Source organism: Schistocerca nitens, chromosome 9 (assembly GCF_023898315.1).
Source record: "Schistocerca nitens isolate TAMUIC-IGC-003100 chromosome 9, iqSchNite1.1, whole genome shotgun sequence".
In the NCBI taxonomy this organism is placed as follows: domain Eukaryota; kingdom Metazoa; phylum Arthropoda; class Insecta; order Orthoptera; family Acrididae; genus Schistocerca; species Schistocerca nitens.
In genome coordinates, this window is record NC_064622.1 from 64,918,704 (window position 1) to 64,941,271 (window position 22,568).

A 22,568-nucleotide genomic window follows, 5' to 3' on the forward strand; every position below is an offset into this window, starting at 1 on the left:
TACTCGTTAAGCCGTCCTGGGAGCCACGGAGCTACACAGACAGGGGGCAGCCTTGCCGGCGAGCCCGTGGAATCCCCTCCACGGATTACGGGAACAGCAGCACACCACACCAGAGGCGGGCCACATCACAGCACAACACAGCCGAGCCCGGTGCACGGCGGGCGGGCGGACAATCCTCTGCCGTCGCCACCCACGCAGCTTACGCGGCTGCAAATCCCGCCACGCTATCTGACACACACACACACACACACACACACACACACACACAAATTGTTTCTGGACCATGGCCCTCGTGCGGACAGTTCTACTAGCCCGCCCTCAGTGTCCTCGGGACGACTGTATACAATGTCGCTGTGACCACGAACACGGCTGACGCTCACCTCACAGGACCGATTTTACGGAAACTTGTCAGTGAAGAAAAGACTCTTCACTCCACTCCCTAATCTCCTTAATTTCACCGCTCATTCGCATCCGTATTCACTACGGAGGAAAAGAAAGCTACTCGCCTCTTCTGCGGCAGCTTCCCTGCCCTAGCTGACCACCCGAGGTAACTTTTCGATACGCTACGTGTAGAAACCCCCCATGAACCATGGACCTTGCCGTTGGTGGGGAGGCTTGCGTGCCTCAGCGATACAGATGGCCGTACCGTAGGTGCAACCACAACGGAGGGGTGTCTGTTGAGAGGCCAGACAAACATGTGGTTCCTGAAGAGGGGCAGCAGACTTTTCAGTAGTTGCAGAGGCAACAGTCTGGATGATTGACTGATCTGGCCTTGTAACATTAACCAAAACGGCCTTGCTGTGCTGGTACTGCGAACGGCTGAAAGCAAAGGGAAACTACAGCCGTAATTTTTCCCGAGGACATGCAGCTTTACTGTATGATTAAATAATGATGGCGTCCTCTTGGGTAAAATATTCCGGAGGTAAAATAGTCCCCCATTCGGATCTCCGGGAGGGGACTACTCAAGAGGACGTCGTTATCAGGAGAAAGAAAACTGGCGTTCTATGGATCGGAGCGTGGAATGTCAGATCCCTTAATCGGGCACGTAGGTTAGAAAATTTAAAAAGGGAAATAGATAGGTTAAAGTTAGATATATTGGGAATTAGTGAAGTTCGCTGGCAGGAGGAACAAGACTTTTGGTCAGGTGATTACAGGGTTATAAATACAAAATCAAATAGGGGTAATGCAGGAGTAGGTTTAATAATGAATAAAAAAATAGGAGTGCGGGTTAGCTACTACAAACAGCATAGTGAACGCATTATTGTGGCCAAGATAGACACAAAGCCCATGCCTACTACAGTAGTACAAGTTTATATGCCAACTAGCTCTGCAGATGATGAAGAAATTGATGAAATGTATGACGAGATAAAAGAAATTATTCAGGTAGTGAAGGGAGACGAAAATTTAATAGTCATGGGTGACTGGAATTCGTCAGTAGGAAAAGGGAGAGAAGGAAACATAGTAGGTGAATATGGATTGGGGGGAAGAAATGAAAGAGGAAGCCACCTTGTAGAATTTTGCACAGAGCATAACTTAATCATAGCTAACACTTGGTTCAAGAATCATAAAAGAAGGTTGTATACCTGGAAGAATCCTGGAGATACTAAAAGGTATCAGATAGATTATATAATGGTAAGACAGAGATTTAGGAACCAGGTTTTAAATTGTAAGACATTTCCAGGGGCAGATGTGGATTCTGACCACAATATATTGGTTATGAACTGCAGATTGAAACTGAAGAAACTGCAAAAAGGTGGGAATTTAAGGACATGGGACATGGATAAACTGAAAGAACCAGTGGTTGTACAGAGTTTCAGGGAGAGCATAAGGGAACAATTGACAGGAATGGGGGAAAGAAATACAGTAGAAGAAGAATGGGTAGCTCTGAGGGATGAAGTAGTGAAGGCAGCAGAGGATCAAGTAGGTAAAAAGACGAGGGCTAATAGAAATCCTTGGGTAACAGAAGAAATATTGAATTTAATTGATGAAAGGAGAAAATATAAAAATGCAGTAAATGAAGCAGGCAAAAAGGAATACAAACGTCTCAAAAATGAGATCGACAGGAAGTGCAAAATGGCTAAGCAGGGATGGCTAGAGGACAAATGTAAGGATGTAGAGGCTTGTCTCACTAGGGGTAAGATAGATACTGCCTACAGGAAAATTAAAGAGACCTTTGGAGAGAAGAGAACCAATTGTATGAATATCAAGAGCTCAGATGGCAACCCAGTTCTAAGCAAAGAAGGGAAGGCAGAAAGTTGGAAGGAGTATATAGAGGGTTTATACAACGGCGATGTACTTGAGGACAATATTATGGAAATGGAAGAGGATGTAGATGAAGATGAAATGGGAGATAAGATACTGCGTGAAGAGTTTGACAGAGCACTGAAAGACCTGAGTCGAAACAAAGCCCCGGGAGTAGACAACATTCCATTAGAACTACTGATGGCCTTGGGAGAGCCAGTCATGACAAAACTCTACCATCTGGTGAGCAAGATGTATGAGACAGGCGAAATACCCACAGACTTCAAGAAGAATAAAATAATTGCAATCCCAAAGAAAGCAGGTGTTGACAGATGTGAAAATTACCGAACTATCAGTTTAATAAGTCACAGCTGCAAAATACTAACGCGAATTCTTTACAGACGATTGGAAAAACTGGTAGAAGCGGACCTCGGGGAAGATCAGTTTGGATTCCGTAGAAATGTTGGAACACGTGAGGCAATACTAACCTTACGACTTATCTTAGAACAAAGATTAAGAAAAGACAAACCTAAGTTTCTAGCATTTGTAGACTTGGAGAAAGCTTTTGACAACGTTAACTGGAATACTCTCTTTCAAGTTCTGAAGGTGGCAGGGGTAACATACAGGGGGCGAAAGGCTATTTACAATTTGTACAGAAACCAGATGGCAGTTAGAAGAGTCGAGGGACATGAAAGGGAAGCAGTGGTTGGGAAAGGAGTGAGACAGGGTTGTAGCCTCTCCCCGATGTTATTCAATCTGTATATTGAGCAAGCAGTAAAGGAAACAAAAGAAAAATTCGGAGTAGGAATTAAAATCCATGGAGAAGAAATAAAAACTTTGAGGTGCATCAATGACATTGTAATTCTGTCAGAGACAACAAAGGACTTGGAAGAGCAGTTGAACGGAATGGATGGTGTCTTGAAGGGAGGATATAAGACGAACATCAACAAAAGCAAAACGAGGATAATGGAATGTAGTCGAATTAGCTCGGGTGATGTTGAGGGAATTAGATTAGGAAATGAGACAAAGTAGTAAAGGAGTTTTGCTATTTGGGGAGCAAAATAACTGATGATGGTCGAAGGAGAGAGGATATAAAATGTAGACTGGCAATGGCAAGGAAATCGTTTCTGAAGAAGAGAAATTTGTTAACATCGAGTATAGATTTAAGTGTCAGGAAGTCGTTTCTGAAAGTATTTGTATGGAGTGTAGCCATGTATGGAAGTGAAACATGGACAATAACCAGTTTGGACAAGAAGAGAATAGAAGCTTTTGAAATGTGGTGCTACAGAAGAATGCTGAATATAAGGTGGGTAGATCACGTAACTAATGAGGAGGTATTGAATAGGATTGGGAGAAAAGTTTGTGGCACAACTTGACTAGAAGAAGGGATCGGTTGGTAGGACATGTTTTGAGGCATCAAGGGATCATAAATTTAGCATTGGAGGGCAGCGTGGAGGGTAAAAATTGTAGAGGGAGACCAAGAGATCAATACACTAAGCAGATTCAGAAGGATGTAGGTTGCAGTAGGTACTGGGAGATGAAGAAGCTTGCACAGGATAGAGTAGCATGGAGAGCTGCATCAAACCAGTCTCAGGACTGAAGACCACAACAACAACAACAACAACAACAACAACAACGTGTAGAAAGATGTGGCGTTCACTGTGAAGGTGGAAGACGAAAGTGAAAAGGCCGGTCTTAGGCTGAATGTGAAGAAAACGAAAATTATGGCAACTACACCTACCAGTTCGTGGGATATAGCAGGTGAAACCATGGAGGTAGTGACCACATTCAGTTATCTCGGTTCCCAGATCTCTGATGATGGCGACTGCAGCCATGAAATCCGGAGACGCCTGTTGTTAGGTAGACGGGCGATGTGAAACCTTGACAAGGTTATAAGGTCCAGAGATATAACACTAGCAACAAAGATCCGTATTGTGAGGGCTATGGTCTTTCCAGTTGTGCTGTATGGATGTGAGACCTAGACCATTAGAAAGGCTGAACGGCGAAGAATTGACTCCTTCGAATTGTGTTGTTGGAGGAAACTTCTTAGAGTTCCATGGACTGCAAAGAGAACCAACAGATGAATATTGGATCAAATAAAACCAGATTTCTCCCTGGAAGGTATGTTAAAACAAAAGCTGACCTACTTTGGACACACAATGCGAAGGCATGCCTCGCTGGAAAAAATCTTAACGCTGGGGAAGACTGAAGGAACTAGAAGAAGAGGACGTAAGAGGATGAGATGGATCGATGGCATCACAGAAGCAATGGGTTCCAAGGTCTACGGGAGAAAGTGCAAGACAGGAAAAAGTGGCGTGATTTGGTTGATGGGGTCACGAAGAGTCGGAACCGACTAAACGAATAGAGAGTGAGATAATTACTAAATAATTCCCCCCCCCTCCCCCTCCCCTCCGCTAAAGATTTGGTGAAGTTGCTAAAGAACTCCAAGTTAACGTCGTGTTAAAGTGTTGTCTGTAAGTTGTGTAAGTGTCACTAAATCACAGTTCATACAACAGATTCTATACAACTACTGATTATGATGGAAATAGTTATCTTCAGCAAAATGATCATCAAAACCACCGAATATCAGGCGCGCACAACACTGACGTATGTTACCTGAAACAATATTCTTCGCAACTCGCGTTTAATTGATTTCGGCTCCATACATCAGCTAGAAAAGTTTGTTTTAAGGATCGTGCTATGAGCACTATTTTTAAAGAACCAATCTGATTCGATTTATTTTCACTAAAATGAGTTCGGGACCACCGGTGCACATTTATTTTTACACATTTGTATTAACTTCAGCATTTATGTCTGCTGAGTTGCGCAATTTGAATTTGCCGCTGAGATAATTGTTAAGATGATGGCAGACAATTGATAGAGACTTTCTATTGTTAGAGCAAATAGGATAAGTATTTGAAGTGCTTATTAAACTTTACTTTCGTATTGTGCACTATTTAGACTTCATCAAGCAAACATTTGATTTTTTCCTAAGGAAAACACAGACGAAAAAACGCGATACAAATCGCTATCATCAATGGCTGCGCTCCTGGCAGCGGAAAGAAATAATTAACACAGATAATGCTTATTGAGTGAGGAATTAAAGTTACAAATAATTATTCACTCATATTTATAATAATAATGAACTCTATTCTCAAGTAATAATTAACAAATAATTACAATTTCTTAACAGACCTCAGTTTGATGTGCGTCCGCAATCTACAAAAGCCAACCAACAAAAGGTAAAAACAAAGGAAGACAAACGCAGATCATAAAAGGAATTTACAACTATCATTGTCTTTGTATGATACACATCGATATGTCCAATTACATCATAAAATATTATATAAATAATTAATATTTATCATTATTTTCACTGTTTCTGTTTTTGTATGTCGAGGCATAATTTCCTCTCGTCGCACTGTAGTTAAAATTTATCTCGTGGATGTTACAAAGAGATACTCTCAGGGAAGACACAAACTGGAAGTGTATATCCGCAACAATTTCTGCTACATCATAAAAGCATTCCTCAGCTCAAATACATTGCACACATCTCAATGCAACCTCTGTTCATACCTATACGTAGTGTCTTAAATTTGCCCAAATGCTGATTGAAACATGTGACGCTTACTGTTAACGTATTCTGCAGAACACTTAACTACTGATGCTGTACTCTCAGGTCAGGACGTCATCCTTATTAAGTAAAAAGGTGAAGCCTGTGGCGCAAGCCCGTGACCGGACTATGGATCTGACTGCACGCAAGGTGCAGTCCCACAATCTGCCACGGCAGTAGGAGGGGGTGGGGTGGCGTGCCCCTCTCTCCCGCCGGTACTCATTTTGGCAGCAGGCTCCTCGGGGATCAGCGGCCATGGGAGGAGGGAAAATCCCCGCTCCGGCCCGGGATGAAGCTGGAACCCCAAGTGCTGGATCTAGTGATCTACCTGCTAGCCCACCACAGCCCTATGCTTGTTACGTAATGGCACAGAGTAATAACGAACTGTTCTGTAGTCATGCAAACGTATTATCCAATTAAACCTAACGCGGGCAAAATGGTAGTTTCAGTGTATTATTATTAAAACGTCTCAATGTAAACCACTCCATTGACGCTATTGAGCTCCCTTCAGCCTTTGTACACTTATTTGCATCTGTTTTAGTCGGTACACCCGTGCTTCCGATTCTTGTGAGAAGAATGAGCAGCAGAGTGTTTTACGAGGCAGCCACCGGGTCACCTGAATAGGCAAATACTGCCATATCTCAGTTTACGCTTTACACGTCATACATCTGTAGTATACTAAGTGTATATATAGTTCTGTGTTTCCTTTTTCCATTTGTTTATTATTTATTACGTTTCCGTATTTGATTTCTGTGTTTTCATTTTCCATTCCTTGTCTCGTGTGTGTGTGTGTGTGTGTGTGTGTGTGTGTGTGTGTGTGTGTGTGTGTGTGTGGCTTCCTTGTACTTCGGTTCTTGGATAGGGATTCTTTGAGTGATAGTAGCACTTCAGCCAACTTCTACCAGCAGCTATTGTGTGGGTATTTTCTCTGCCCATTTCTGCTAATATCTGGGGATCTCTATCCGATAGTTCTTTGTGTCGTCGGAAGGTGAGTTTGTCTGCTATAGTCATCTCTTGTACAGAGGTTTAGGCAGGTGAAGTGTGTAAGGATTTGGTCTTGGTGGAATGCTAATACGTTTCTTAGCGGTAGGAGAATTTGCTTCTATCTTCTGTATGTTCATATGTTTTCATACCTCCGACATAGACAGTTTCTAGGTGAACCACGTGGATGATCATTAAAGCTAACATTTCTCTGGCCCATCTTATTTTTATCTGGCGTATACATTTATCCTTATGGCCTCTTCTTTCTGTATATATGCTGTGGGATTTATGTGCCCGTCTATGTAGATGAGACGAATCCTTTCTTATACCAAACCGAGGCTTTCCCCACGTGTTAAGAAATAGTTATTGAAATGGTTACCATGTTATGCAAACAATACCAAACACTCCTCTAGACATCATTACTGTTAGTAACCGAAAAATTGCTTGTGCTTTTATTTGAGAATAAATATTAAACTGTTTTTAAATTGTGTCATTAATGTTACTTGTGCAACCTGTCTCACTTTTAGTCTGGCTCTCTCAGAGTTGATTATTTGAGTTTTGAACATTGTATCTGTGTTAATACCAAAGTTCTCTTTTGAATCTAGCCAAATCCTAGTCAAGGACATAACACCTCAGTGATTGAATGCTGTCTTGAGTGACTTAATTACTCGCCAACTCAGGTATCACTCAAACTGTAAGCAAGGAGGCTGTAAGTCAATCTTCTTCCTGACTGCAAACATACTCGTTAGCTGCCCTCCAGCTCCTCTTTTTATTATTGTTATTATTAGCATTTCTCCGAGATGACCTTTCTTCACGAGTACAGACCAACGAGATATGTAGAACAACTCTGTGTAACGTGGAAAGTGTAAGTGGGATACTGGCAAGAAATGGAGCTGTAAGTCTTGCCTGGACCGTCTATTCTGTCACCAAAAAAAAAAAAAGGTTACAGGCTCGAGCTCCGGTCCGTCACACTTACAATACTGGCACAAAATGTCGCAACACCATATGCTCCGCTGCGGATTGGAAGTTATACATATCACAGGCGTCACTCATGTAGTGTGAATTGCAGACTTTCAGCCACATACACTGTACGGCACATGTCAGATTAAGTTTTGGAAACTAAAATAACTGATAGTTTGCAACACACACCAGAAGATATCTTTTAACTACCTCTTCACTTATATTCCAGAAGGCAACTTAAGATTAGGGGGATGGGGGGCGGGGAGGGGGGGGGGGAAGCATACTTTCACTGTCTTCTCTTTCCTTGCCTGTTCTAATCGCCAATGCTGCATGGGAAGAACGACTCTGTTATGAAACTGTGGAATACCTCTGATTTATATGATTTTCTTTTCGCACTCATTTCGCGAGACACGTGTGGTAAGAACTAAAGCCACCTGATTCTTCTGCGAACGTAGTCTCTCGGAATGTTGACAGGACGCCTCTCCCTCACGCACAACACTTCGCGAAGCATCTGCCACTAGAGTTAGATGACCATCTCTGTAATGCTCTCGCTCTTTCTTACCCATTCCGACACGAAAAGTGAAGATCTTTGTTGGATCTAGTCCATCCCGGTAAAGGTCCCAAACTGGCGAGCATTATTCGAAAATCGGTCTCACCTCCCTCAGCAATTAACTGCATTCCCTTAAGCTTCTTCCTATGAGTCAATCTGGCATCTTTTCTGCTACTATTTCGTTTTATGTGCTGACTCCACTTAACGTCGCTCTGGACAGTTATTCCTAGGGATTTTATGACAATCAGTGTTTCCAGTGATCTGTTGCCAATAGCATAATCGAACAGTAATAAATCTCCTCGCGTAACGCGTAATATTTATTTACATTGAGGGTCAACTGCCAATCACTGCACGTCTTACTGGTCCTCTGCACTCCTTCCCGTAATTCGCTGAAGTCTTCTTGTGTTGCTACCTTCCTGCAGATGACAGCACCACCTGCCTACAGCTGCATGCAGCTTCCAGCATTACCCACTAAATCCTTTATACAGGGCGATTCAGCTGCCCCTACTGATAGGTTTTATGCAATCCGCAACACCTTCAAAAACCACGCCCGAAATTTTCATATTCTCTCGCTAGCTATGCACAAACTACATGTCCTACAGAAAAAAAAACGAACAGGACCTTTTTGTAGGACAATTAATGTAGTTAAATTTTGTACTAGGATGAGTTATCTCTAGAGACCACAATTACTGAATCATTCAAGAAAAATGCGTTTGAAGGTCACTTTTGTAGGTTTTCTTGAACAATTCGAAAACCATGGCCTCTAACGAAAACATATCCCGCTACAAAATTTAACTACATTAAATTTATTACGAAATGGTCCTGTCCAATTTTTCTATAGGACTAACAGGTTGTGCGTAGCGAGTGAGAGAATATGAAACACTTGCGCGTGACATTCGAATGCACTGTGGATTGCATAAAACCCATGGATAGGAGCAGCTGTGTATACTATGTGTCCCTCCGAAAACCATCCTCAAATGGGATGAGCTAGCTAACATTGACTTTGAGGTTTTCCAGTTTTTGCGATTTCACTTCTTTCTGGTTCACGCTGAGGAGCTATTTCGTCACGTGGAACACAAACTATTACTTCGAACACGGGATGGTCAAAAACACAGAAATAAACTAGTGAAACACCGGAAAAAATAATAACCACTTTGACTATATCGGTGAAACCAAAGTTGGGTTCGTCATTCGTTTGAGGCGTGGTTCGTACGATCAGTATGCTGAATGCACTTTTGGCTCTTTGGTGAATACTATACTAGACGTACACACTTTCAAAATGGTGACAACAGAGCAGCTGACTCCGCCATCTTCCCACATAAAGTAGAACCCATAAGAAGCGGGAACATTCTCTACGCCATAAACCGAACTAGCACAGCCCGGTAGTTGACCGTACGGCACTTGTGAGATGCTATACTGTATTTGTCATTTTCAAATGAAACCCATACTTGGTGGTTTTCTTGTCCTGTCTGACACCTTTTCGATATATCTTGTTTATAAACACCACGATATTAAGGGTCTCTCCAAAACTCACGATTGTTGATACGATTTGTTGTAAAAAAATGACGGGAAACATCACACTGGTGGTTGAAGAACTTTCGTATTTAATTATTTTCGTGTTATAATTTGCATGTGATGAAAGTACGCCGTTTTGAGGCGACAGCTCACTAAAGATTCATCAAATGCGCGTAGTTCATGGTATGATTTATCATAATTATATGTCAGTTAACACTTTCGCTGCGGCAAGTCTCGAGTGCGGCCCGGGAACGTGCGAGTGCGGGCCGGTAACACTCCGAAAGGGCAGCTATCGCTCGGAGCCGACGCTCCTAAGCACACCCGAGCTACAGGCTGACGTCAAGACCTTGTGAGATCTGTAGGATCGTGTTCTATACCGACTTAATGATGACACCTTAGATGCATTACTTCAAATAAGCTTCGACTGTATTGTGGTCATGTTTTGAAGTCTGTTTGCCGTCTGACACCTACAGGGGTCACACAGGCGTCATTCAAATGTTCATTAGCCGCCATTACGAACAATATACGTTCGATAACTGACCACACAAAATAAAAGTTTACACGCTATGATGCTAGCTTAGACACTGCAACTAGACTGAGTAATCCGATAGCGAGCACAGACGCTTATAAGCGTCAGCCGCAGCGAAAGTGTTAATAACATATCGGCGATTAAAGCCTTCAGAATTTCGTGACTTAAAATATAAAGTTAGTCATTAAAGAACTTCCGAGTAGCATAGTTGCTAGAGACGCCAAATTATCTAAAAATTGGTAGCGAGTTTGCATCCCGCTATAACTAGAATTTTCGTTTCACCTCCACTTTTTTGGTGGGTTGTGGAACTTCCTCACTAAATTAAAAGAAAGCATTTCCGTAATATTTGATTTTACGTAAATATTAGTGTCTTTCAGGACTGATTTTGTGAAGTTTTATAAGCCGATGTCCTTACTGACTGGACAGGGGACTTCCCTTTTCACCTTTTATGTTCATGGATATTGAAGTTTTTATTTGTGTTTAGTATAGACATGGAAACACGACTAGCATATGGACAAGGGAAGAAATGTGCGTTTTGTTGGAGCTAAGTGGAAATTTTACGCTCCTCCGTTTCCTAAACAAACTGTGATTTGAGAGTGACTCGGAGCCGACGAATGCCGCTGGAGAGTGCTGATAGCGCAAAATTACAACCGGGTCGTCCTGTGAGCCTAGGGCGCTGTCTCCTGTGGTGTCGGACGCCTCCTCTGCGTCCAGGACAATGTCAGCTGCGTCGCACGGCTCGAGAAAGTTCGGGTGCATTTTCCCTGGTGTTACGGCAGATATTTACAATTTCGTTTTTGCAACGCGTAGCTCGAGGCACCAAAAACAACTACTGCTCATCCCGTCTTTCATTCTACACGCCCAGTGTCGACGGAAGGCGTCGGTCTGTTTCCCATTACAGACGTAATCATTTTTAAAGCCGGATATCACGTCCCCATTCGATAGAGCGGTCCCACCTTAGTCTACAGCGATATCTGCTTTATCGTTATCTATCAAGAGGGACAGTAAAATATGAAGAATAAGCAGTACTTCAGCAGGGACACCACCGCGCTGGCCTGCAATGGCTGCTGCCGCCATGCACCAGTGATGCCCTGTCGCTGCTAAATGATGGATGATAGAGTTGTATGGGCGCACGACGGAAAGGTCTTCGGCGCCCGCTCAGTAACACATTGAGACGGGTGTCAAGAAAATACTCGGAACAGTAAGATAAAACAGAACGTAAAACACAGGTAACAAGGTTGGACAAATATGTGCCTACCCACACCGAAACCTGGGACTAAGCATGCTGTCAGCAGTAAAACATGGACAACACAGGAAGAAAGTGGTAGAGGGAGCTAAAACAATATAGCAGGTGGAAGTGGCTGGCTGACCGCAAGGAAAAAGGGAGGAGCCAGCCAATGTGCAATACACTAAAACCTCCAGCCTAACAGTTTAGGCCAGAGTCCACACACATCACAAAACTTTAAAACCCTAGATACACACGTCTCATCATTAGCTAAAACACAGGGCAGATTCCCATCAACTTGACTTGTGCTTCTGCCCTTGCATCACGGGATAAAATGCAGTCTGTTAACATGTGGCGGACAGAGATGTGCACACCACAAGCATCACAAAACGGGGGATGCTCCCGCCGTAATAGGAAGCTATGTGTGAGAGGACAGTGCCCGATCCGAAGACGCGTGAGGGTCACTTCTTCCCGCCTGAGCAACCGAAAGGAGGAACGCCACGGCCGAGTTGTTGACTTCACCAACCGCAGTTTATTGGCCGTCACCACCAGCCATTCTTCAAATGGTTCAAATGGTTCTGAGCACTATGGGACTTAACATCTGAGGTCATCAGTCCCCTAGAACTTAGAACTACTTAAACCTAACTAACCTAAGGACATCACACACATCCATGCCCGAGGCAGGATTCGAACCTGCGACCGTAGCGGTCACGTGGTTCCCGACTGAAGCGCCTAGAACAGTACGGCCACACCGGCCGGCAACCATTCTTCCTCCCACAACTCCATGCACTTCTTATGGAGTGCAGAAATGACAGACTGCAAGGGAATAGGACACTGCATCACATCCTGCTCTCTCAGCAGGCTTCCTTGGCAGCCCGATCGGCCTGTTCATTGCCCCATATTCCTACATGACCAGCAGAAGGACACCTCCTTGCCCCGCCGTTGGAGCAAGTACAGTTGGTCACATATCAGCTGGACCATCTCCTCAGTTGGGTACAGATTCTGAAATGATTGTATGGCACTAAGAGAATCGGAACAGACGAGAAATCGATTGCCCCGAACAAGATTCATCCGCTCCAGCGCCTTCAGGATCGCGTAGAGCTCCATAACATGATCAGTCAGCACTACAGAATAGCCAAGGAAATTCTCCTGTTTGGAGCCATCAGTGTAAACGACGGTAAGACCGTGATGCGCATCTAAAACGTTAAAAAGCTGAGATTGGAATGTAAAATCTGGTGTACTATCTTTCTTAAAATTAGTCAAATCTAAAATAGGTCTGCGTCTCCGGAGGAGCCGAAGTGGAAATCTGCTCCAACCGCGACGGAAAACATGAACACCAGCCATATCCATCGCAGGAGGCAATCCTGTGCGCTAATCAAATGGTTCAAATGGTTCTGAGCACTATGGGATTTAACATCTATGGTCATCAGTCCCCTAGAACTTAGAACTACTTAAACCTAACTAACCTATGGACATCACACAACACCCAGTCATCACGAGGCAGAGAAAATCCCTGACCCCGCCGGTATTCGAACCCGGGTGCGCTAATCCAATAGGGCCGCGACGCTCGTTGCCGGTTATGAAATAGCCGTGCCAGAGGAAGCTGAGCAACGGTATGCAGTAGGAGAGACCGGGCCACGTTCACACAGACCACATTTCTCCCAAACGATTTTTACTTGACCGCTACCGACAGCAGAAGATTAGCACTGCCATCTACTGAGGGCTCTCAGAAGCTTCACGGCACCAGTTGAGTGAACGATTTAGCGAGAACATATTTTTGTTTTTGTGCGAAGTGACTAAATTTCGTTACTCAAGTATTGAAGCTCATAGGGAGAAAATCTTTTAGAACTGCGATCACACAAATACAGGTTCGTTTACAAGGTACATTTGTATAAGGTTACTACCGTAGCTCCGAAACTAATTCAAACATGGCGAGGGGGCAGGGATACCCACTATTTTGCATTGCCATGCTAGCTGATACATCAGTTACGGAAATTTTAAGACAACAGCAGTTGGAAACGCTATCTAAAAAAAATGAAGGGGCGGGAGAACGGATGATAGGAAATTGCTAAAAAACTATTTGAACCTAATGAATCTCAAGCAGACAGAATTAGTTCTATGAAGGCAAGGAATGATAAGGGCAAGAAACTGCTAAAAGAAAGAAGAAGGAAAAATGTGAACAGGCCTACTTCAGGTTTCATTAGCGTTCTGCTCAAATGTAGGTTTTCACATGGTAACTATCTATGTGCTCCTGTTCTCTTCCATCTTCTTGAGATCCTAGTGATCTCCGCTACCCTTTATGTGGTGTATCATATTGTATATCTCCTCCTTCCTCTCAATATTCCCTCGCAAACCGGTCCTTCCAGAGCGTCTGTTAGCAAGCACTCACGTCTCGACAAATGTCCCCTCCAGCTCTTCTTCCTTTCTCTTATAACCTGCAGCACCCTGGTGAAGAGAATTGCTTGAAGCGATACAACCATGCAAAAAGAAATCAACAATGGGGGCAGTACCTAAAATTTAAAAGGTGGGCTCACGACAACTGTGACACAGGAAATAATTTTTTTAAGTGCATAAGTTGCATCTCAGACACTGATGACGAATAGGCTTTCTATTAACATTAAAAACTTCTTTGTAGGATATATTATGCTAAGAAAGTAAAGTTCGCCAAAAATTTTGTTACCGTCAGTAAAATTGGAAATTAGTGGTGAGGTCTTATGGTACCAAACTACTTAGGTCATCGGTCCCTAAGCCTACACACTACTTAATCTAACTTAAACTAACTTCCGCTATGGACAACACACACACACACACACACACACACACACACACACACACACACACACACACACACACACATGCCCGAGGGAGGACTAGAGCCTCCAACGGGGTGAGCCGCAAGGACCGTGATAAGGCGCCCGAGACCGCGCGGTTACCCCGCGCGGCTGCTAGTAAAATTTTGTATTTTACCGTGTTAATAGGTATAAATCAGCCTGTAATAAAACATATTTTGAAAATTTTAAGTGTGTTCGTTTACTCATTATTGTCTTTAAATTTAGTGGTAAAAGGAAAGTCGCACTAATCTAATGTGGGACCGCTCTGTCGAAAGGACACGTAAAATTTCGGTTTTAAGACCATTTTGTTTGTAACGGCAAACAAACCGACAAAAATGTCGGCAGTGGGCGTCGCGTGAAAGACGTGACGAGCACTGCACCTTATTTGATTATGCTGACTCCAGCTACACGCTGCAGAAACGAAATTGCAAATATCTCACCAAATATCACAGAAAATACACCTGACAATCCTTAGGAGGACTTTTAATCAGTCCTATAACATTACCTTATGGTGCTCCTGGAATTGTCTTTAAATCTGTCCATTTCGCCCAGGTACGATCAACGTTTTGAGTTCTATCTATCAGGAAGTCGCGAATCTAGACAAATCTGATCCGATACTAGCAGGCTCGCCTTTTGGTCACGATGTGGAAGTGCGTCAGATGCCTTCGGACGCCAAGGAACCCGGCGTCATCTCCGCGCCTTTGTCAACGACAGTCTGGATGTCATGGACGAACGGACAAAGCTGTGTTTCGCTAGATCTCTGTTTGCAAAATCCATGTTGATTTTATAGATGAGGTCTTCGTTCATAAAAAAATGCATAATACATGGCCGTAGGACATGTTCCATAGCTCTGCGACGTATTGACGTCAAGTGATAAGGCCTGTAACAATGTGCATCTATACCCGATAAATCTTCTTCAAAACGTGAATGACTCTTTTACAACTGAAGCAATACACAATGAATTGCTGTTACAAAGGGAGAAAGGAAATAGTTCTCCTACCACAAAATAATTCAAACCTTACTTGTATGAACTTCAGCAACCGCGTTATAGTTTTGATTCTAATTTGAAATAGTCTTCATTAATTTGTTTATTGCCCCTGTGCCACTAATGCGTGCTACAGAAACCAGAATTTTTTTTCTTTAAGCAGGTCTGAGTCAGTCACTTAAACCAGTATATTGTGACTCAAACCGTTCTGTGAAACACACTACGAGTGCGGATGTTAAGACAAGTCAACTAATGGACTGAAAATTACAGGCAGCAAATGTATTGCACACATGAAGTACAACAGCTGCGTAAGTACAGGAAAAAGCTGAACACTGAGTTTTCATAGCATTGCAGCTGAGTCAGTAATTCTCAGAGCATGTATACTTGCCAGGAAAGACATTCACACAGGAAGAATCGCGTTTTAGGGTGCGGCATCCCTGTGTGGTAGGGCGTGCAAATCTCGACAGTCAGACACTGTAAAGAATGAACAGGAGACGCAACGAACTGCAGCAAAGTAGTGTTTCCAGTTGACAAGAAGCGGTGATACGGGAAGTAGGAAAGGATGGAAGAGAATCTAGATACTAGAAATATAGCGCATCATTTACCTAATCTCCAGACTTACTGGTTTCAGGTTCTAATCAGCTTGGAAGACGGGACGGTAACCAACACAGCAATAAATTGTGGAACACCCAACTCACCAACAAAACAAAATAAAAACAAGTACGGACAATATTAGTGACACCAAGTTTGGAGTCGTCATTCGTTCGAGGCATTATTGAGACGATCAGCATAATGCATGTATTTTTGGCTCCTTGTTGAATACTGTATCAGACGCACACACTTTCGAAATGATTACAACAAACCAGCAGACTCCGCCGTCTTCCATGCGACTAGAGACACTGGTTAAGTATCTTTTGCTGTTTTAGTAGGTCTCTCTAGAGTAGTGTTTCCCCAGAGACTTCTGAGCTCATTATCCCTGAGTGTAATCAGTTACCAGCTAGAACCCCACCCCCCATAAACCACATACACCCTCCCAGCTGCCGCCCAGCATGATCACCGACGTCTAACTAAGCTCTAGGACGAAAAATAATTTTCTTTCAACACTTTCATGTTTGAAATGACGAAAGACAAATGATATTTAGTTTTTGCAGCTGTTTTATTAAACCGTGAACTAATGAATCAATGACACAAATGGCATTACTTATTTCTAGCAACCTTTTTATATAAGATTATGAAAGCACCTCTCAGTTCACCCCGAATGCTATCTACAACTATTAGTCAGATATGAATGCAAACTATCCACACTGAGGGCGGAGACTTGTTACAGAACACGCCTCTCTCCGGCTGCACTTACTTCACCCACACCACACACTCCCATTCAAAACAAAACGGAGTAAATAGTGCGCTTACACTTAATCCTACCGAGCGAGGTGGCGCAGTGGTTAGACACTGGACTCGCATTCGGGAGGACGACGGTTCAATCCCGCGTCCGGCCATCCTGATTTAGGTTTTCCGTGATTTCCCTAAATCACTCCAGGCAAATGCCGGGATGGTTCATCTGAAAGGGCACGGCCGACTTCCTTCCCCGTCCTTCCCTAATCCGATGAGACCGATGACCACGCTGTCTGGTCTCCTTCCCCAAAACCAACCAACCAACTTAATCCTACTGTTTGTAAATCGGTGGATTGCTGCACTCCTTGCTTCTGAATTTACAGAAATTTGAAGACCTAGGCTGAATCTGACCACCGCCAATAATAATAATAATATGCTAAATAATACAAATTACGGATACAATATAACTAGAACATACCCACACAAAATCACACATTTGCTATACATGGATGATCTAAAATTACTGGCAGCAACAAATCAACAACTCAACCAATTACTAAAGATAACAGAAGTATTCAGCAATGATATAAATATGGCTTTTGGAACAGATAAATGTAAGAAAAATAGCATAGTCAAGGGAAAACACACTAAACAAGAAGATTACATATTGGATAACCACAGCGACTGCATAGAAGCGATGGAAAAAACAGATGTCTATAAATATCTAGGATACAGACAAAAAATAGGAATAGATAACACAAACATTAAAGAAGAACTAAAAGAAAAATATAGATAAAGACTAACAAAAATACTGAAAACAGAATTGACAGCAAGAAACAAGACAAAAGCTATAAATACTTATGCTACACCAATATTGACTTACTCATTTGGAGTAGTGAAATGGAGTAACACAGACCTAGAAGCACTCAATACACTTACACGATCACAATGCCACAAATATAGAATACATCACATACATTCAGCAACTGAAAGATTCACATTAAGCAGAAAGGAAGGAGGAAGGGGATTTATCGACATAAAAAACCTACATTATGGACAGGTAGACAATTTAAGAAAATTCTTTATAGAACGAGCAGAAACTAGCAAAATACACAAAGCAATCACTCATATAAATACATCGGCTACACCACTGCAATTTCATAACCACTTCTACAACCCTTTAGATCACACAACATCAACAGATACGAAGAAAGTAAATTGGAAAAAGAAAACACTACATGGCAAGCACCCGTATCATCTAACACAGCCACACATCGATCAAGACGCATCCAACACATGGCTAAGAAAAGGCAATATATACAGTGAGACGGAAGGATTCATGATTGCATACAGGATCAAACAATAAACACCAGATATTACAGCAAGCATATTATTAAAGATCCCAATACCACAACAGATAAATGCAGACTTTGCAAACAACAAATAGAAACAGTAGATCACATCACAAGCGGGTGTACAATACTAGCAAATACAGAATACCCCAGAAGACATGACAATGTAGCAAAAATAATACATCAACAGCTTGCCTTACAACATAAACTTATAAAACAACACGTTCCCACATACAAGTATGCACCACAAAATGTACTGGAGAATGATGAATACAAATTATACTGGAACAGAACCATTATAACAGATAAAACAACACCATGTAACAAACCTGACATCATACTCACCAATAAAAAGAAGAAATTAACACAACTAATCGAAATATCCATACCCAATACAACAAATATACAAAAGAAAACAGGAGAAAAAATTGAAAAATACGTCCAACTGGCTGAAGAAGTCAAGGACATGTGGCATCAGGATAAAGTTGACATTATACCAATTATACTATCAACTACAGGAGTCATAACACACAATATCCACCAGTACATCAATGCAATACAGCTACATTCAAACTTATATATACAACTACAGAAATCTGTAATTATTGATACATGTTCAATTACCCGAAAGTTCCTAAATGCAATATAACACATACCGTACAGTTAAAAGGAAGTGACGCTTGATCAAGGTCCGCGTCACTTTCCATTTTTAACCAGACTTAACGTCTGAGAAAGTAAAGAAATAATAATAATAATAATAATGTAGTGTTGACCCTACAACAGTGTAGTAGTCACTATATGGTTACATTTGTGTGTGTCAAATTATTTCGTTTACTGCTGAGAAGTTATAATGGAGCAATTTCCGATCTATTGTGGGAACTGAGAGGGGCATTCAATAAGTAATGCAACACGTTTGTTTTTCTCTGCCGATTACGGTTGAAAAAATGCCGAATTTGCTGTGGGACATCGTAGAATGGCACTAGTGTTTAACGTCCCGTCGACAACGAGGCTATTAGGGACGGAGCACACGCTCGGATTAAAGAAGGATGGAGAAGGAAGTCGGCCGTGCCCTTTCAGACGAACCATCCCGGCAGGAAATCACTGAAAACCTAAATCAGGACGGTCGGACTTGCGTTTGAACATTGTGGAATACTCCCGCTTCACCCTACAGTTTCGTGAAGTTCCGATAGGTGGTGACGCTAAACGTAGCCTTCAAAATGGCGTTTGTAAAAGGAGGTGCGCTACGAGAAGATAGCTGACATCAAGTTTCTTTTGCCGGTAAACCACAGCATCGCAGGTATTCATAGGCGCTCGCAAAATGTCTACGGAAAACTGGCAGTGAGCAAAAGCACGGTGAGTCGTTGGGCTATGGGTCTGGCGTCTGTCTTCATCCCAAAAAGGTCACGTAAACCTGTCCGATCTCCCGCGTTCCAATTGGCCGCACATAGCTGTGACTTTCGCAATGTTAGAACGTGCACACTCAGTCATTCTAAGTGATCGACAACTCACTATCAAACACATCGCTGGACAATTGGATGCCTCTGCAAGTAGTGTTAATGCACTCGTGCAACAGTTGGGGGTACTCAAATGTGTTGTCCGGCTAGGTTTCTCGCCGTCTAACAGCAGACCATAAAGAACAACGATGGACCATCTGCGCGGAATTGCTTGCGCGTTACGAGGCTGATCGTGAAAATTTTGTGTCGGAGATCGTCACAGGTGATGAGACATGGGTTCATCGCTTCTAACAGGAAACAATACGTCAATCCACGCAGTGACGACACACCACCTCTCCTCCGAAGATGAAGTTCAAGGCGGAACCCTCAACCGGTAAAGTCATGGCGAAGGTCTTCTGACACTCTGAAGGGCTTATTCTGTTTTATGCCCTCCCTCATGGCGCAACGATCAAGTCTGAAGTATACTGACGAAACGATTTCAGCGTGTTGGTCGCCACCAAAACGCAAATTAACTTCCTCTCCATGACAACGCAAAGGCCCGAAACAAGTCTGCGCTTCAGAGGGCAGCCCACAAAACTTCACTGGACTGTTGTTCCCAATCCACCCTACAGCCTGGATCTCGTACCTTCCCACCTCCATCAGTCTGGCTCAATGAAAGACGCACTCCGCGCGAAGCAGTACGATATTGGCTCCGACGTCGACTAATAGAGTGGTACCACACGGGCAAATAGGTCCTGCAAGTAAGGTGGCGTGAACGGAGAAAATGTTGACACATACGGTTTTGTACCCAAAAGAGTGGAGAATAATGTAGTTTAGTGGAACCCTGAATATAACCAACCGGCTTTCATAAGAAGCGTTATTTATTGAGCGCTCCTCGTATCTAGAATTCGAGGAAAGCATTTTCCTGAAACATTTAAGCATATGTCATGTATGTGTCACCGTTTCACTGACACAGGTGCAAGGTGTAAAGTGTAAGGTGTAAAGTGTAAGGTGTAAAGTGTAAGGTGTAAAGTGTAAGGTGTAAAGTGTAAGGTATAAAGTGTAAGGTATAAAGTGTAAGGTGTAAAGTTTAAGGTGTAAAGTGTAAGGTGTAAAGTGTAAGGTGTAAAGTGTAAGGTGTAAAGTGTAAGGTGTAAAGTGTAAAGTGTAAGGTGTAAAGTGTAAGGCGTAAAGTGTAAGGCATAAAGTGTAAGGTGTAAGGTGTAAAGTGTAAGGTGTAAAGTGTAAGGTGTAAAGTGTAAGGTGTAAAGTGTAAGGTGTAAGGCGTAAAGTGTAAGGCGTAAAGTGTAAGGCGTAAAGTGTAAAGTGTAAGGTATAAAGTGTAAAGTGTAAGGTATAAAGTGTAAGGTATGAAACTTCCTGGCAGATTAAAACTGTGTGCCGGACCGAGACTCGAACTCGGGACCTTTGCCTTTCGCGGGCAAGTGCTGTACCAACTCAGCTAGCTGAGAACGACTCACGCTCCGTCCTCACAGCTTTACTTCCCCAGTACCTCGTCTCCCACCTTCCAAACTTTACAGAAGCTCTCCTGCGAATCTTGCAGAACAGAAAATCTCATTCTGGAAACATCCCCCAGGCTGTGGCTAAGCCATGTCTCTGCAATATCCTTACTTTCAGGAGTGCTAGTTCTGCAAGGTTCGCAGGTGGGAGACGAGGTGCTGGCAGAAGTAAAACTGTGAGGACGGAGCGTGAGTCATGCTTGGGTAGCTCAGCTGGTAGAGCACTTGCCCTCGAAAGGCAAAGGTTCCGAGTTCGAGTCTCGGTCCGGCACACAGTTTTAATCTGCCAGGAAGTTTCGTATCAGCGCACACTCCGCTGCAGAGTGAAAATCTCATTCTGTAAGATATGTTTTTAGTGGATGCACCATGTGAGGAAGGTTTTGTTCATACATTCGTTTCACACGCTGAAACTTTCACCACATTATATAATGTATTAATGCCAGTATTTGAAAAAAAATCAATTATTGTTAAGGTTGGTAATTATTATCACAGTCTTATGAAATAGTGATAATGCTAATTATCTTTTAAAAATAATTTAGTTTTGTAACCCCACCACAAATGGTTTCTTCTGTTTTTACCCCTTAGAAAATTATATTGTACTCCTCTGGGGGTAATTACCTACAGGTTGGGAACCACTGCTGTATAATAACCGAGCTTTTTAGTGACAATATCGGTTGGTGGGGTTTGGAGCCTTATCAGTGAAATATCATATAGTTAGCGATCGCCAGGTGTGGGCAGTAAAGACTAACTTGCGATGCAGTATTGAACTGAGTCTGTATTGTGTTCCGGATAAACGAGTTGTGAATCATCCATCAATGGAGTCTCGTAGCAAAACCAATTACAAATTTTTATCGGAAAAAATGTCAGCAACAGGAGAGGAGAGCTGTCCTCAACAGCAGAGTCGTCCTCAACTTTGTATCCACGAGTCCTGGTAGAATCCGAGAAGATGCCAAAAAACCACAAGACTGGGCTCTCGATGGTCATGGTATTCTATTGGAGACTACGACACACAACGCATTCGCGCCTCCGACATTAAGTATGGGTGTGCACCTACATAAAATGATGGTTGGTGTGGTGGCCCTCAACAGCCTTATGTCTCTGTGCTTTCTAAAACACAGTAAATATTTAACCAGTTTTTTTGCTGAATAGTATATATCGGATATAAACGAAGACATAGATGAATAAATAAGCTTGCTGCTACCGTTTTTTCGTGTAACTGTGGAGTACTTATGGCCTGACGCGATCGATAGTAATCGGCCACTTTGACCTCCAATAACTCGTGTACTATTCAAGTTACATGCCTGTAATTTATACCAATTTAGGTTTACACTAATAGCTTTCTAGAGAGATGTCGATCGACAAAATCGGATGAACTGTTCAAATTTTGGAAATTCGTTGCTGGGTGTTACTTGTATAATTTATCGTCAGATACTACACTTCAAACTAATAAAGATATTGAAAATCTGATTACACCATCAGAATCGTCGTGTAAATGTTTCTT

General features: G+C 42.6%; 1 non-coding gene across 1 annotated transcript; it reads left to right on the forward strand.

Annotated features, from left to right (window-relative positions):
* Nucleotides 1-21,264: 21,264 nt before the first annotated feature.
* Trnas-cga (transfer RNA serine (anticodon CGA)) lies at nucleotides 21,265-21,339 on the forward strand. The gene has a single exon. It is a non-coding gene; the product is annotated as a tRNA-Ser (tRNA).
* Nucleotides 21,340-22,568: the final 1,229 nt, after the last annotated feature.